We start from the raw sequence: 18295 nt of genomic DNA on the forward strand, positions 1-18295 counted from the left end.
ACGCACTCGTTGACAGACACACATCAACGCACTCAAGCCCAAAACACAAAAACACACAAAAGCCTAAACACGTACACACGTTACGATGTTATGTGAATTAGCCAGAAGCGCTGGTCTAAAAAGAGCAGAGCAACATGTAATCCAACAGCTTGGTAACTGGAGCAGAGAATCAGGGAGGAACCTTGTCTGGAGAGATTCACTACTCCAAACAGCCGAAAGAAAGAATACCCTACAGCAGAAGAAGCAACACAAACACACACAGCCAGACATATAGTGTTTACATATATAGTACTTACATATTAATCCATACAGTGCCATTTTGTTTTTGTTTGTGTGTGTACAGTATGTCTGTGTGTGTGTACGTTTGAGTGTGTGTGAATGTGTGAGCCTGCCCTTGGGTGAGTTTCTAAGTTGATGTCACGACCAGATTCGACCCTTGACACTAGGATCTCCCAGCAGCCCCTGAGGCAGCGGGAGGCACTTTGACAGAACGAAAACGAGAGAGAGAGAGAGAGAGAGAGAGAGAGAGAGAGAGAGAGAGAGAGAGAGAGAGAGAGAGAGAGAGTGAGTGAGTAAGTGAGAGGGAGTGAGGGAGGGAGAGCGAGAGGAAGAGGAAGAGAGAGGGAGGGGGTTTGTAGAGGAGGAGGAAACTAGAGAAAGAAAGAGATAGAAGAAGGGATGGAGAGGAAAGAGAAAGGGGAGGAAAAAGTGAGAATAAGAGAGAGGAGATAAAAGATGCGCGGCTCTACTCAGCGGAGAGCGAGGGAGGGGGAGCCTGCCCCGGCGGGGATCCAGTTTAGTGTTACATAACCCCGCCTGCCCTCGCCCCGGCTCAACCGGCATGTTTTCCACTAGACCCCCTGTCACACACACACACAGCTGTCCCCGATTCCAACAGTGAAAACAGATTCCCAAAGCAAATTCTCTCTCAATGTCACTCCCTAAAGCCCCCCTCTTTCTTTCTCTCTCTCTCAATGTCACTCCCTCCCTCTCTCTCTCTCTCTCTCTCTCTCTCTCTCTCTCTCTCTCTTTCTCTCACTCCCTCTTTCTGGCCATGTCGTCCTGTCATTCCCTGGAGTACTCATGTTGCCCCCAGCACCTGTTGCCCCTGGCGAGATGTGTGTGTGGGGAGCTGAGCACAGCTCTGATCTCCCGTGCTACACACACACACACATACCCTGGGGTAGTCCCCCCCCCCCCTCCTCCTCCAGTGTCAGCTTGCTTCCCTGGCCCAGACAGCCAGCCAGGCAGGTCTGGTTACCCAGCCAGGACTGGAACACATCAGCTGGGCTAGCATGGGGGGCTTCCCAAACACAAGACCCTGCTGGGCACGTACGCACACACCCACATGTTGTCAGCAAACACACAAATGCACGCCCCTGCCAATAAAAAACTCCCCCTGCCCTGCCTCACACATACACACTGTGATCTTCACACACACATAAGCGTTGCCCCCACGCCCACACACCCATATGCCACCCCCCACCCTTACACATGTTGGTGCAGGTGACTGTCAGAGAGACAGCAAACTGGGGGTACCTGGGTTCACTCATTACAACTACCACTGGGGTTTTACTAGCTAGAATCTCAAACCATACAGGGTTACCTCCTTTTAAGAAACTCTTATGGATGGATGGATGGGTGGATGGGTGGATGGGGAGATAAATAGATGGGTGGGGAGATGGATGGATGGATGGATGGATGGGTGAGGAGATGAATGGATGGATGTATGGGCGGGTAGGAGAGAGGGAGGTACCCGTGGCTTGATAATCAGGTCATGTGCCACCATGTTTATCCAGGGTGGGGGCAGATGGCGGTGGGATCATGTGGCTGGTGCTAATTGGGATGCGTCATCGTCACACATCTCAGCTCGACAGCTAATTAACCCAATCTGTCAGGTTCAGGGGTCTATTTGTAGACTACGTCTACAAGTTATGGCGGGGTGTGTGTAGGATTGTGAATACTTGTTGATGGAAGTCAAAATGGAAATGCCAATGTCAACCTTGTTGTCTGTAGAATTGTCTGCCTGCCCGTCTGTCTGTGTCAAATTGACATCCTGTCTGTCTCCCTGCCTCCCTGTCTCACTGCCTCTCTGTCTCCCTGCCTCCCTGTCTCACTGCCTCCCTGTCTCCCTGCCTCCCTGTCTCCCTGTCAGTCTGTCTGACTGCCTGTCTGAGTCAAGCCAGTTCAAGCGAATAATATTTGGGGCTACCCACTTGGATGTTCCAGTATGTATGTGTGTGTGTGTTTCAACCTTTCTCTCCACTCCCTAAGGCACAGCTGACAGTACCCAGAGCAGGCTACCTAACATACTGTACATACACCAAATAACACCCCGCTCAAGGCACACACACCCACGCAGCAACAGGGCACACACACACATAGACACACAAACACACAATGGGGATAATGTTGTGATGACTGGAAATAGAATAACCATGCTTGACCCTCCATCAGAAAATGTCATGGCAGATTGAAGAACAATACAGTCACATTGCCTCAGTCCTTGAGGCACAGAAATGTTTTCCCAATTCAAACAGTTTGTGCATATTCAGTAAATTATATTCTAACAAACAATATACTATGTAGAAACGTTTTCCATTTGTTTTCATCAAATTGGTCTTTGTGTAGGGGGTTTGGGTACTGTAAAGTGTTGGACTGGTCTAATCCATCTACACACCTGAACACTCTGAACACTAAACACCGGAACCCTGACCTCTGAACTATAGAATGTTGTTACACAGGAATGGAGCAGCTGGGGCCTCGGTTGTCTTTAAGACCAACAGGTTCCTGGTTTGTTCTGACTCATCTTATCACATCAGAACAAAACAGCTTCTATATCTCTCTATCTCTCTTTCTATCTCTCTCTCTCCCTCACACACACACACGCAAACACATACCCACACACAAACGCTACCAGAAAACCTCATATTCCCAAACAAAACTCTGTTTCCATCCCAGATGAGCATCCTATATATTCACTCTCTAACGAGGAGTGCAGCACTGTCCCTGTTTATGTCTCTGAAAACGACTCCCCTCTGGCCCACTTCTAATCCCTTCCACTGTTGGGACGTTTAAGCGTGACTCAACGCTTTTTTATGGAATTTTCCAGAAAGTCTTCCGGAAACAAGGAAACGTGTGGTTGAACCTGGCTCCTGTGCTAAACAACCTGATAAGATGTTGATTTTTGTGTTTACTGGCAAGGTCTTTTGTGTCATCGATGCATAAACAACAACAGCCCTTACTGGAAGACATTCCTTTTTGTTGTTGTTGGTATAACACTGCTTGGACCAGAGAAGCTTTATAAACACATTCCATCATGTCAGAAATGATAAGTAGATAATGTGTTCAAATGGAATTCAATTAATGGAATTAAGAGAGCACTTGTTCAAAAGCAAAAAAAAAACTAAAACAACCACTCCACCAATGGGGATCCTATTAAATAACGAATAATAACTGACAGTTATCGGTGACGTTTCCCTGTTAGCTGTCAGCTCAGCTCAAAAGCTCTAAAGTTAGAGAGCAGATCCCATGTCCCCATCCCAGGTCCACCTCTGCAACATCCTCTTCTTACCCTTCGTTTCATTCCGCCCCTCCCTGTCTCATTCGGGCACTGACACCCTCGCCCACGCCTCTGTCTCTTCCCTTCAACTTAAGACAAAAGACTACAGCTGATCCATAATTCAGCTGAGAGAATGCATCAAAATGTATTTTTAAACTGTTTTTGTTCTACCCTTATTCCACTCTAGGAGTTATCTACAGAACTTTGTATGCATATATCGTTATGTAGGATACAATATACTGTAGGAAGCAGCACAGACAGGGCACACACACGCATGAAGAAACACACACAGACACACACATGCAGACACATACAAACAAACAGACACACACATACATAGAAGCACACAACACACACACACATTCAGACACAACGACACACATGTACACATATGCAGACACACACAAACAAACAAACAGACGTACACATACATACTCAGCTACACACAGATGCACACACAAACACACAGTGTATTGTCACTGAGTGTGTCTTCACAGACCTCCGCAGGTAGAGCCCATCATCCCCACGCACGCCCCCACCCCCACGGCCCCGCTCTCACCCTGGCAACCCGAGAGGGGTTGCCAAATCAGGGACTAAACACAGGGCCAACACCCACCCTGACACCCCCCAAAACAGCCTCAACACACCATCAAATACGTATCCTGTTACATAAGGCTTATATAATGCAACCCTCTGCCCTCCCCCAAACTCCTCAGGACCCATTGCCCAGCATTGCTGAGATCAACCACTAATGAAGAGGGGAGAGGAGAAGAGAGGGAGGGGAGGGGAGAGGAGAGGGGAAGAGAGGGAGGGGAGGGGAGAGAGAAGATAAATTTAGCCTTCCTCAGCCCCACCAGCCCCCCCAAGGCCATCTGAGGAACAGGAGGCAGGGAACAGTGGGGGGTTCCGGAGGTACCGCAACTAAGAGTCTGGAGGAAGGAGGGGATCTGAGAGGGGGAAGAGAAGAGAGGAGAGGAGCGGAGAGGAGAGGAAAGGAGAGGGAGGGTGTCATGAAAAGGAGGGATGAGGAGGAGAGGGGAGGTGAGGTGAGGAGAGAGGGGGGATAAGTAAAATGCAGAGCTTTGCATTGTTGGAACTGAACAAAACTGCAGACTACGTGGAGAGAGGGAAAAAGAAAGAGCTAGAGAGAGTAAAAAAAGAGAGGCACCTGTGAGGACAACAATAGAATACCTGCCCACAGAGCTTCTATCTGGGTGTGTGTACCCTGCAGCCCCTACTGGAGACACAGAGGGCCTCATTACTAACGCTTTTGCGCCCACTTCAGGCGTATTTTTTTTGCAATTTGCGCGTAAAAGCATGGCGAGGTAAGTACAAATATGCCGCACCGAGGTAAAAGCGCACACTGCCTGTCGCGAGAACCGAAAATGGCCAACACTCTGACTCAGCCACCCTCGCACCCTCACCCTGGGCTAATGACAGATCTAATGACATTTGTGTTCAGACCAGGGAGGCCCAGGTTCAAAACCCCCAGGGGGAGGCAACAGAAGAGAGGAGGGGAGGGAGGAGGATGCCATGCAAAGCGGACACATTGGCCCCTCCCACGTGGCTTGTTTGGAGCGACCCCACCCCTGATGATGAACCGTGCACCATGCAACATGGGAGAACGTGTGAGTTAGTGGCAGGGTGGAGTGCTGACAGCAGACAAGAAGCTGGATTTAGAGCTCTGAGGGAAGGAGGAGAGGGTGGGGGAGAGGGGAGGCGGCAGGAGGATGGAGGGGAGGAGGGAAGGCTGCCAACACGAAAGATGGAGGGACAGAAAAGGACAGATATGAGATAAAAAGACGAACCTGCAGATTTGCTTCCAACTGTACCTTCACGCCTGCCAATGCACACACACACACATAAACACATATACACATGCGCACAAACACCAGTACGCAGGGAGTCAGGTGGCTGAGCGGTTAGGGAATCGGGCTAGTAATCTGAAGGTTGCCAGTTCGATTCCTGGCCGTGTCAATTGACGTTGTGTCCTTGGGCAAGGCACTTCACCCTACTTTCCTCAGGGGGGAATGTCCCTGTACTTACTGTAAGTCGCTCTGGATAAGAGCGTCTGCTAAATGTAAACACATACACACACACATGTACATGTATGAAAAACACAGCGGGAATATTTTAGGAAATTGTGGGAGGCATGATCACAAACTTCCTATGGAGAAGTACATTTAAATCCCCGGCAGTCTATGCTGACCAAAGATTGTGTTTGTGCAGACAGAGGAATTATTTCTTAAAATACACCCTGTTTTTCTTGGTAATAAGCTGAGAGTAAATGATGGTCACTTCGAAATGGAAGACATCCCTTCCAGTCTGGGTGGTGATTAGGTTGAGGCAGTACTGAAGAGAAGAGAAGATGGGAGGAATAGGAGTGGAGGATAGATGAAGAGAGGAGTGGAAGAGAAGAGCAGGAGAAGATAAGGAGAGGAAAGAAGTGGAGATGAGGAGAGGAGAGCCAGTCTTTTCTCTGCAGCACCATATGCAGCGTGGGCTGCTGGGAGCACCACACACCTGACACAAAGACCTCACACTTCCTCAGCCCTGCTACACAACAACAGTCTGTGTGTGTGTGTGTGTGTGTGTTTGTGTGTATTTATAAACGTGGTGGTGCGTTTGCGAGATTGCAAGTTTGCAAGTGCGCCTGCAAGCCTGAGTGTCTGTGTGTGTGTAAGGAGCTATGCTGCATCCTGTCACCACAGGAAACAGGTGAGTGGTGGGAGGAAGTGATGATTGACACACCAGCCTCTCCCCTCCTCCTCTCATCCACTCCTCTCTCATCCTCTCCTCTCATCCTTTCCTCTCATACTCTCATCCTCTCTGGATAAAACCTGTTTATAAATATCAAAAGAACGCACATGCCAACAGCATCAATGTTAAACTAGACCAGACACAGTAGGGCTGGTAAAAACACGGACAGACAGACACGTATCATTCCACAGGGCTGCCTGTGTGCTTTTATGAGTGTTTCATGTTCACAGAGAGCTCTAATACCATGGCACTCCCCTGTAAAGAACTATCACTGTAACTTTATCTGTCACAAAACAGGGGCGCCCTACTGTATGCTTGCATACACACACAAGCATACACACACCGACCCACACACGCACACGCAAACATACACACACCTCCCCTGTCATAGCAGGCTGATCATATTGCATGTGACAACAAAAATAGACTATTTTCTAGTGTCAAACAGGAGAAGTCTATCAGGAAAGCTTAAACAAATACCGGTACATCAAAAGGCACTCTCATACCACAGCCCCCCCCACCCTCCACCCCATCCCCCATCACACACATACCATCTATGCCCCGCGCTGTCTGTCACAACAACAGAAGCCCTTTAAAGGGTGGAGGTGGGAGGGGATGGGGGGGTGGGTGTGGGGGCATCCCTTCCAAGGAGAACACACAAGGAAAGGCAACCATTTTGGCTGTGAGCTCACACCAGGGGTCGGGACGCGTGACGGGGCCAAAGCAAAGGAACAGGGGATGGGTGGATTGGTGGAACCAGAAAAAAGATGGGGGTATGGAAAGTGGCGGAGAAACCTCTTGGCATGCGGTGTCTTTTGGATGAAACCTCCTGACATGCTGAGGACTGCGGATCAAGGGGTGGACTTGGAGACACACACACGCGCACAAACACACACACACACCCTTGTCAGTTCCGGTCTGTATTTGCTTCATCTCCTACTTCAGAGGTGAAATGTTCAGTCAATGAAAGTCAGATGCTACATGTTTTCAGGTCATTAGAGATTTAAGACTTTGCCTTTGATGCTGTTGGGGAGGCTGGGGCTCAGAGCTAATGCCCTGCCAGCTAGCTACCGCTAGCTAATCCTATGAGATCCGAATGGCATACGATCCGCTAGGTGCTAGCTAGCTATCATCATCTAATCCCAGGAGATGTGAATGGCATAAGAGGCGTTAGAAGCTAGCTAGTTAATGTTAATCCTGAAAGCAACCTAATCCCCTTGCTACACTGAAATGTCAATATGAGGTGATAGGCCTAACACTGGATTGAGGAGACGAGAGGAGATTGTGGTTAAGCGATCTTGGGTGCACTAAGCTAACGACTCGATACAAGATGCTGTTAGCACCCTCACATGAACTGGTAGCAACACCAGCATTGTCCTGGTGTCCTATCTCTCTGGGATTGGCAACGCCTTGGTCTGGTCTGAAGCACTTCATCTGAAAATGCAGGTCAGATTAATCCGTTTTACACTGTGAGGTCTGATTAGCTAGTGGCCGAAAGAAGACGAGAGCCATTATCATCTCATAACTGGGGTCAATGAGTGAGGACACACTTAACATTCCTTTCTATCACACAACACACACACACAAGTGTGCGTGTACGTACGCGTACACACACAACACAGCATACGCCTACGTGGCCTTGCACGCCATGTGTCCACCATGCCAGGCCTCGGTAACCAAGGACACGCTTCCAGTGGGAGGACAGGAAATTATGTCAGAGCTGTTATGTGGGTGGCAGGCATGTGTGTATGTGTGTGTGCGCACAGCAGCCCTGTGCCATTCATATACAACTCCGTCAGTTGTGAATGTGTGCTCTCTCTCCTCTCTCCACCATTCTCTGACAGGCCAGGCCAAGCTAAGTGCTGCAAATTGGTCACCTGCTGATCTCTCTCTCTCTCTCCCCCTCTTTCTCCCTCTCTCTCTCCCATAGAAACAGTCCTCCATTCCAGCCAGGAAAATCATATACCTCTGCCTCTCCGTCGCACTCTTCATCATTGCCTTCCTCTTCTCCTCCTCCCTCTTCCGCCCCGCCACCCCTCTCTCTGCCTCCCAGCCTTCTCTTAGAGAGAGAGAGAAACATTTAAAAGTATGAGAGGAATGTGCAATAGGAAGCAAAGGACTGACAGTGAGGAAATGAGGGAGGGAAAGAAACAGTGATAGAGAAAGATGGAGCAAAGGATTATAAAAGAGAAGAAAACAGAAGACAGAGAAAGAGAGCGACAGAGAGAGAGACAGAGAGAGAGAGAGAGAGAGAGAGAGAGAGAGAGAGAGAGAGAGAGAGAGACTGATGCCATTTGCTCTTTTAAGAGTGTGGGCGGATTGAACGAGGGATTTAGTCACTGCCTGGCACAGCTGTGGGCACCAGGGCACCAACTGGTGTGTGTGTGTGTGCGCGTGCGCGTGCACACACCGGGGCACCAACTGGTGCCACACAGACCTCACCACCTGCTTCATGGCAAGGAGAAGGAGGGAGGGAGGGAGGGAGGGAGGGAGGGAGGGAGGGAGGGAGGGAGGGAGGGAGGGAGGGAGGGAGGGAGGGAGGGAGGGAGGGAGGGAGGGAGGGAGGGAGGGAGGGAGGGAGGGAGGGAGGGAGGGAGGGAGGGAGGGAGGGAGGAGAGAGAGAGAGAGAGAGAGAGAGAGAGAGAGAGAGAGAGAGAGAGAGAGAGAGAGAGAGAGAGAGAGAGAGAGGGAGGGAGAGGGAGGGAAAGGGACAGAGAGAGAGAGAAACGGAAAGAGGAAGGAAAGGGGAGGGAGGCCAAGGCCAAAAGAGCCTGTGTGCAATCACTCAACACCCACTTGACCTCGTTATCTCCTCCCCCAACCTCCTTTCATCCCACCCTCCTCGTCCTCTTTCTATCTCCATCCTCCCCTCCACCTCAACTAGTCTCACAATTACTCGGCTGTTTTTATGAAGTTCTTTCGATTCATTTCTTTAGAAGCCCCATAGAGGTGTTGACATGACCAATCGTGCTGCAGGTTCAGCCACAGTATAAAATTGAGGTAACTGAAATCAACAACAAAATAATAGCATCCTGACTATTTTGATAGCTAGACATACAACTCTCTAGATTGGCGTGTGCCCGTCAGGGTCAAAGTTCAAATGATAACTCGATGTGGTTGTGTCCGTTGACAAAAACGATGACAGACGCTCTTGGCATTGGCTGACCGTGACCATCATCATCGTCATCATCCTCAAAAATTCATACTTCCATCCAGCGCTCTACACATCCATCCTCTTTTCTTTCTGCTCAAGAATGAATCCCTTCCTCCTGCTAAGCGGAAGTCACTAATGTAGCAGCATCATTTACCTAACAAACCCGATCCCCCTCTCTTACTGGAATACCACACTCACAAATACCCTTGTGTGCGAACACACACTCAAAGCGCACACACGTACATACAGAGAGGCACACCCAAATGTCTGTACACACGCACACAAATGCTGTCCAGACGCTTTCCATGTGTTTTGACTAGGGACACAGCTTCAGCCCAGGGGCTTGTGGGTAGGAAACAGGAACAGCACCTCAGGGCTGCTGTCCTCTCCTAGCTACTCACATTCAAATGTTCTGTTATCTCCCCTGTACACTGTGTTTGTGTGTGTGTGCATGTGTTTGTGTGTATTTGTTGGGGTGTGTGTGTGTTGGTCTGTGTGTGTGAGACCTCACAGTTCTTTATCATCCTGAATTCAGCGTGAGGAGGACGAGGTAGAGTATCAATGTTTGTGTGTGTATGTGTGGGTTGGTGTGTGTGTGTGTGTGTTTGCACAGCCAAAAGGATAAATAGTCAGCGCCATCTACTTACTTGAACACATCCATTTATTTGTGGCTAGACTGGCAGCTATAAATTCTTAATGTATCCAATCAATAGAGAGTGTGTTCAGCACCGAGAGTGTGTGTGTGTGTGCATGCATGTGTTTGTGTGTGTGTTTTGAGGCGAGAAAGGGGGGTTGCCTATTTAGTTCCCTAACACCGTCGCTGTGATAAGCAGGCAAATGATCAACACACACACATACACACACACAGCGGACAAACAGCAGACTTGCGTGTCTTTTTTATTCTGATAGTGCCAAATTTAGAACCCCCCCCCACACACACACACACACACACACCCCGCCTTCTGTTCTTCAGGGGGCAAACATTTGGCCACAGCTGTTTCCCAGTGCAAGCACTCCTCTGAGCCGTGTACATGTGTGTGTGTATATGTGTGTGTACGTGTGCACCATATTCTTACACTCCCCATCCGAATCCGTCAAGGACAAAGCTTGAGTTGGTGGCGAGAGGGTTCCCATAGTAACGGAAAATGCGTTTTCTACTTTGGTCTCTTTCTCTTCCCGTGTCTATTGTCTAGTACACTGGAGCTCCTGTAATAAAATAGCCAGCGAGCTGGCCAATCTGCCAGCTTCATTTAAGTAATTTCCTTACTCTACAGCCAATGGCAATACTGGGTTGCTTACAGCAGTTGTTTGGCTGGCCGGTCTGGAGATTCATGTTCTTTTTCAGTATAGCCAAAGTGGTTTGGAAGAAACCTTGTAAGATGAGTAGGTCTCCTCCCATTAGACCAAGAGAATACCGAAGAGAGACTCCAAACCTCCTCTGCTACAGATCCTCATCAGAGTCTTGTTGGTCACAGACTGTGAAGCTTTGGTCTAATGTGACTAGGAGTGACTAGGAATATATATTTTGTGACAAACCATTTGTGGTCTTCATTAAACACACGCATGCACACACACATACACAGCAACCTCTCCTGTCATCTTTAACTATCTCTGAAAACCTAAATCACCTTTTGCCTAGAAAAGACATGTCTGGAAGCAACACTGAATCACAGCAGGGAAGGAGAGGAGGAGAGGAGCAGAAGTGGGGCTGGGAGGGGAGGGGATCCAATTTAGTCTGCTGCTCTGCTGACTGATACAGCAGCCATCCTGGTTGGGGTTAGAAACAGGAGACTTGTGTATGCTAAGCTAACATCACATCCAACACAGTTGAAGCAGTTCAATCATTTAAATTACAATTTATGTTGAGCCCCTCAGTTTCAATGCAAATTAGCTGCCACTATGTCCTCTGACAAAGCATCAGAGGTTTTCAAATACACTATGAATCAAAAACGCAATTGTCAAGTACCTATTACAGATGAACACATTTACATTCTGATTCAATATTCACTTAACAAAAAACATGAAAACGTTGTGCAGAAGCGTGACTTCGTCATTTGGCTCCTCTTTTGAGCGAATGCTAAACATGAGCAAAATGAAGCTCCAAAAATCTCCTCAGGTCTGAAGCTCCCATTGGCGAGACAGACGTGAAAACCCTTTTTGTGTGACTCAGTCATACCAACAGCCCTTCACCTTGACATTAAGAAAATAAACAGTTACACATGCTGGATGCTGGATGCTTCTATAAGGCACGGGGGATGGAGAAAGGAGCCGTGGAAGCTTTGAGAAGTGTGAGGAGTTGCAGACTGAATCCACGCCGTCTGAGAACAGCTTGTGCAATCAGTGACTTTCCAACCTGCCTCAGCACCCTGTTACTGCCGCCCACACAAGTACACTCACGCCTCAACACTTGCATGTGCACGTGCACACACACACACATGCACAAAGTAATGGTGGCTCAGTGGCAGACAAATCTTTAGAACTCTCTTCTCAGACCGTTTTAAGTCTCCCTTCTTTGCACAGACACACACACAAACATGGGCCCCCACCCCGGTGTTGACAGCTGACACACCCCGCACACTCTCACTTCCTGTGTGCAAGCTGACAACGAGGAGTGTCACATTCTCACACACACGCACACACACACACCAAGGCATAGACGCAAACTGGTTGTGGTCCTTATCAGACTTTTTTACATGTATATCTGTTCACAGCCTCTGACACCCTCTGTGAAAATGAGAGCATCAACGCGTAGACACACACACGCACCACCTCCTCAGCAGCCATCTATGAAGACATAGAGATACAGGACATCATGAAAACACATCTCAGGTCACATCCTTCACAGAGACAGCAGACAGACACAGGAAGAGGAACTGACACAGTGGTGACACACACAGACCCCCCCACACACACACACACACGCACATAGAATATGCAAATACAAACAGTACTTTTGCAACTGTAGAGTACATCCACACAAATATGACAGCATTAGCAGAATAACCAGTCTTGGTGTTGTTACAGGGTTACACATCACATACAACACATGTATCAGCCATATATGTGCAAAGATTGTGCTGCATTAAGCTACAGTAAACCAGAACGGTGGTAACAGTTATGGTGAGAACAGACTCATTCTCCAAAGCGACACATACTTAGCCCTCCTCCCTCACTCCTTTCTTCCCTCGCCCATCCTTTCATTCTCACACACACAAACCAGACAAAGGGCCCATCTAAATCATGGCATTCTACATTTTAAATGTAGAATATGTCTCATGGACTCTGTTCAAATGCCAAATGAATTGAACTCCCATAAGTACATCCCCAGACATACAGACAGATAGACAGATAGATAGACAGATAGATAGACAGATAGATCGATCGATAGATAGACACACCTGCGGTTGTTTGACTTTGGCTGGTCTTGGCTGGTCCTGGTTCACTAATCCAGACACACCCCCTGCAGAGCAAGGATAGACAAAAGAGAAAGCGACAGAGACAGGGAGAGAGAGGGAGAGACAGACAGAGAGGGGGGAGAGAGAGAGAGAGAGAGAGAGAGAGAGAGAGAGAGAGAGAGAGAGAGAGAGAGAGAGAAAGAAAGAGAGAGAAAGAAAGAGAGAGAGAGGGGGGGGGGGGGAGAGACAGGGGGGGAGGCAATGACAGAAAGGGTCTGTTAGGAATACATCACATGTTGTATTGGTTACAATTGTGCAAACACACACGCACATATGCACACACACTTACACACACACACTGTATATACACAAGTCAGACACTGTGAATAAATAATATACACTTCAGTGTAAGAACTGCGGCAGGATCTTTCACATGTTAGAAACAACAATGAACTCGGTCAGACCACACACACCACTAAACTAGAACATTTAACTCTGGAGTTTCTGCCCTCCTCCCCTTTCTCTGCTCCACTCTCTCATCCCTCTCCTCCTATCCCCTTCCCTCTGTGCTCTCCCTCTCCACCCATCTGCTCCTCTCCTCCTTCCCCCTCTCGGTTTGCTTCATCTCCCCCTTCCTCCTCCCCTCTTCCCCCCCCCCCTTGTCCACCCCTCTGCCCTCTGTCGTCCCCTCCTGATGTCATCCCACCCACATCACAGAGGACAGAGAGGTGACGAGGACAGCATGGCCACACAAGCAGGAAAACACCCACAAACACGTGCACATACACACGCGCCGCTGGCAATGTCCCGCTCTTCCTCTCTCTCTTTGATCTCACCCTTCGACTCTCTCCAGACATTGTCCAGAATCAACACCACCCCTCCCGACACATACACACACACACCACCTGCCCTAGCCCCTACCTGCCCACCTGACAGCGCTTCCTCAGCTTCCCTCCGGTGTGTGTGAGAGTGGGGGGGGGGGGGGGTTAGAGGGGGGGTTTCTCAGTCTCAGTCGCCGAGCCGAAACAAGTCTCTGCGCTTGCTGCTCGCACACTCTGACGAGGTGAACAGCTTTTTCCCATCTACCGTATGCAGCTCTCTCTCTCTCTTGCTCTCAAAGGCGGGACTACAGGGAAATAAAACATTTTCCTCAGCACAAAAATACGCTCTCAGATTGGCTGGAGGGCAGGTGCAAAGGTGCCAATCCCAACAGTTCGGCGGCGTGCATTGGCTGGCTGGGTAAGCGAACATGAAAATAGGTCTCAGGTGAATCCACTGCTGCAGAAACCAAAAGAGAGGCAGAGAGAGAGTGTGTGTGTGTGTGTGTTTGTGTGTGCCAGAAAGAGAGAGACTGCCTCTTTTAGAGAGCAGGAAGGGGGGAGGCCATGAGTGTTTCCTGTTGTGCTGCCTAGGCGAGCGGCAAGCATGGACGTCACACGGCGTTGCGATCCTGCGGGCACACACACAGACACCCAAAAGCACCGAGCCACAGACGGCAGAGGAAGCACTGTCAAATACCCAGAGGAGGACAGCGAGGTGAAGGAGGGGAAGAGGTGAGGGGTAGAGGAGGAGGCGAGAAAGGAGGAAATGAGCAAGACAAGGGGCAGGAGGAGGAGGAAAAGGGTCAAAGGGTGGAGTAGAGCGACAAGGGGAAAGGAGGCGAGGAGGTGAAACAGGTGGTGATAACCCGAAGGTTTGCTCCCTTCTCACTAAACTCCCCATGTTGCCTAAGCGATGTCACATCCCAATCACACTAGGTCAAAGACTTCCGTTGTAGACAAGAGCGCCCCCGCTGGGCAGATTCTAACAGACCATCATTACACGTGACTGGGTAGGGGTACTGTACATCTCCCCCGGCCACCCACCGCCACAAACCCTGTGTTTAACACCGTGAACTAGTTATCTCTGATGGGTGACGAGTGCCTCTCTGTTTGCATGAATGTGTGTGTGGGTGGGTGCATATGTGTGTTTGTGTGTGCGAGCCAGTCAGCCACAATGCAGGATGAATTATTGAGGCATCCCTCGATCAAGGCCTCGGTCACAGGCCTCGTCTTACCAAAGGTACCACTCTCAGTCCAGTACCAAGCAACTAGTCCAGCAGTACAACAGTACAATAGAGCATTGTATAACAACAGCTCCCCCAACCTTCAACATTCACAACAGTGACTATCTATCACAGTATGCATCTTAGTTTTGCAAATGTTTAGAACCTGAGTAAGTGTCACAACGGGGACCGCAGACTTCGAATCAGCTGGCGCGGTTTAGAGGTAGAGCTGGGTTAGGTTTTGGAATGGGTTAGGACTGGGTGAGGGTTGTGTCGGGGTTTGGTTAGGACTGGGTGAGGGTTGTGTAGGGATTTGGTTAGGACTGGGTGAGGGTTGTGTAGGGGTTTGGTTAGCTGGAATAGCTAGCTATTTTTGGAATTTGAGGTTTACAGAGTGGGTGTGCACGTCAGTGACATCAGATGTGGGACACAGGTGTGTGTGTGTTTGGCTGTGCTAGTGAGTGTGTCGTTTTAAACAACAGTCACGAACCTCAGAGCAGAAAACATTTTGTACAACATGTATACAACCGAACTACTAAAATCAAACTTCATTTGAACTAGTGTAGTACCTGTGTCTGTAGTGCAGTCAGTGATAATGATGTTGATTAGTTGATTCGGTGACACAAAGACGAACACATAGATATCCCTAGAATTACAGTATACCCATGCCCGTGATGCAGCCAGTGATTAAGATGTTGATGATGATAGTACATGCTTTTGCTCTCTTAAGAATACCATAATATGTTCACATAAACACTCCCGTTTATAAACTAGCAATAAGGACCTTAGGAGTGTTGCATAATTAGTGCACTAGACAATAGTGTTAACACAGAATTACAGTTTTTCTTAATCAATTTGACACAATTACCAAATGTGTAACCTCATCACCCTAAAACATTACCGCAATTGGCCACTGTGGCTGTTGCTAGTTGTTCTAGTTAGATAGAATGTCTGTCCGATATGAAGTAGAATGGTTATTCAAGTACAGCTAAATGAATACATGAATTTTATTTCAGCCTTCTAGCTAGCAAGTTAGCAGTCTTTTTTTCTTTTTATCGCGTCCAAACAATTTCACCCGCTTCACTACATGTGCCATATACCTCCACAATTTCAACTTCATATAGTGCGCAGTTCACAAGATAATCGAGACACAGAGAGACACATAGAGATTCCTGGCATTATAGTATGATAACCCTTTTACAAGCAATGTCATGAAGGGCTTCACAGATGCCCACCATCGATCAGAACCAATAATCAATCAAAACCCAATCCTACAGGAAACGGTTTACACAGTGTTATCCACAGACTTAGTCCCCAAGGTGTATCTCTGCTAGTTTCACTCTCTGTTCAAGTGAATTACAACAGTAACCTTCACTCAAAGACAAAGGTCTCGATTCAGGCTACCTATGCTGTGTGTGTGTGTGCTGCTTTGCCTGTGCGAGTGCTGCTTTGCGTGTGCGTGTGTGTGACTGCCCTACTAAGACACAGGGGGACAATAGATTACACAAGGTTGGAACATCATTAACCTGCTATGATCAACTGACCCATATGTACTGTTTATTTTTTGCACTCAATAATATCTACTGTTTCTATCCAGTACTGGATAGAGTCTCTACTGTTTACTAACTTAGCAATCTATTGTATATATTCACTACTCTATACCATTCCATTCAGTACTGTTTTGATTAATTACATTTAATACTTTGTGTGGCATACAATTTACAGAGTACTTTACGGAACATCTACTTGTCCTTTTGTTTTATCCTCCCCTCTCACCTCCATTCCTTCCTTCCCAATCCCTCTCCATTCTCCCTTCTCCTCTCCTACCTCTTCTCCACCCCTCTTTTCTTCTCTTTTCTCGTCTCCTCCTCCTGAGTTTCATCGGACCAGCCAGTGAGACAGATGGTGTGTAGGAGGATCTACTCACATGCCTACCTTCTCTGTGTCCAACTTCTAAAATAGTATCACTACTATATGTATCCCATAAAGCAGACACCTTTAACAGCAATTTACCATATACCAAACTATCAAGGCCCTAAACTATAGCCAGCATGTTTAACCTTGTTTTTACCGTGTTCCACCAATTGAGCCATCCACATGAGACAAAGATAACCTCACCAGATATCCTGCACTTGGCACACAGGAGCACATTGCCATGGAGATAATCTCTCTACCTATACGGAAGCAGACGGCGCTGGGGCACCGCCAGTGCTGATCGTGCCTTTGCAGTTAACGTGTAGAGAGCGCGGCTTAGCTGGTGTCTCTCATGCTGGCATGTAGCCACTGTGCCAACATAGGCTACAACAAATAGCAGGGGTTACCTAGCCTGAACTCGCAGACCAATATCTTAGCTACATCTCCCATACATCCTCTAACACTAAACCACATAAACCACACCATAGTTAACACAAGCAGAAAAAGATGGAGCGCCCGACGCTTCTCCGTTACAAGTGGTTGTTTGAGTTTCAGCGCAATAAACAGAATAGCTAATGCATTAGTCAATCAAGAGGCGTATTTAACGTTGGGGATGAATGAATAAAGCGGAAAATATTTTCCATCACAATAGTGGCAATCAGAGGAAAGAGGCGGGTGATCAGGAGAGCGGTCGGCGGCTGAGAACCCCCTCGGGTTGGGCCCCTTCTTGACGGAGAACACGTCATGGAACATTCCCGGAACGGGCCAGCGCACCACCCACCATCGCTCTCTTCGACACTCAAACGCACAGACGAACAAACCGAAAACATACGATAAACACAGAATTGCAGGTCAAGACAGTTCACAGGCATGGCACATAGAGCACACATAGACGTGTGGCTGTGGTCTTACGTTCTGTGCGAGATTGTGTGCTCCGGTGACAAAAAGAAATCCGACTTCCTCGCCGTGCACCCGGAGTGTGGGTTTATAGAGGCACTTCGCTCGCTGCAGCGGCCGTGCAAATTCCTTGGGATATTACGCAACATTCCTAATCTGCATGCAAGCACTGGGTATTCCCCACATAGCTCTTCAGAAAGCTCCCGAAGACCAGACATTATTCTTTATAAAACACCCAACACCATCAAACACCAATCCTCGATTCACTTACCGTGTCACATTTAAAGCGCCGTGCGAGAAGCCGCGCACGATAATATTCCAGGGGGTGACAGCCGTACGGCAAGGCGCCTGACACTTCAGTAGTTGTCAGATAAACCCAAACATCAAAGTGGAAAAAGTCTGATAAAAATAAAAACACAAAAAATAGCAACTGCGCGATGACCTCTCCGTGCCGCACTGAAGCCTTGTGCAGCCGCTTCAGAACGAAAAGTTCTGTAAGAGTCAGTAAAAATGAATCGTCTTTGGACAGGATTTCTCTGTTATTCGGGACGCCCAAGATTATGTACTGA

General features: G+C 48.3%; 1 protein-coding gene across 2 annotated transcripts in view; it reads right to left on the bottom strand.

The window, feature by feature from the left end:
* hivep2a (HIVEP zinc finger 2a) overlaps positions 1-18087 on the bottom strand; it is a 56039-nt gene extending 37952 nt beyond the window's left edge. The window contains exons 1-2 of one of the 2 annotated variants that reach the window (XM_067241251.1): positions 17998-18087; positions 12875-12936 (exon numbers count right to left, since the gene is read on the bottom strand). The gene's annotated coding sequence lies outside the window, so the exon portion shown is untranslated. Of the gene's footprint in view, positions 1-12874; positions 12937-13800; positions 13894-17997 lie in introns of those variants that run through there. The other variant, XM_067241252.1, reaches the window with a different exon arrangement.
* Between the last annotated feature and the right edge of the window lie 208 nt (positions 18088-18295).

This window comes from Osmerus mordax, chromosome 8, assembly GCF_038355195.1.
Source record: "Osmerus mordax isolate fOsmMor3 chromosome 8, fOsmMor3.pri, whole genome shotgun sequence".
Lineage (NCBI taxonomy): Eukaryota > Metazoa > Chordata > Actinopteri > Osmeriformes > Osmeridae > Osmerus > Osmerus mordax.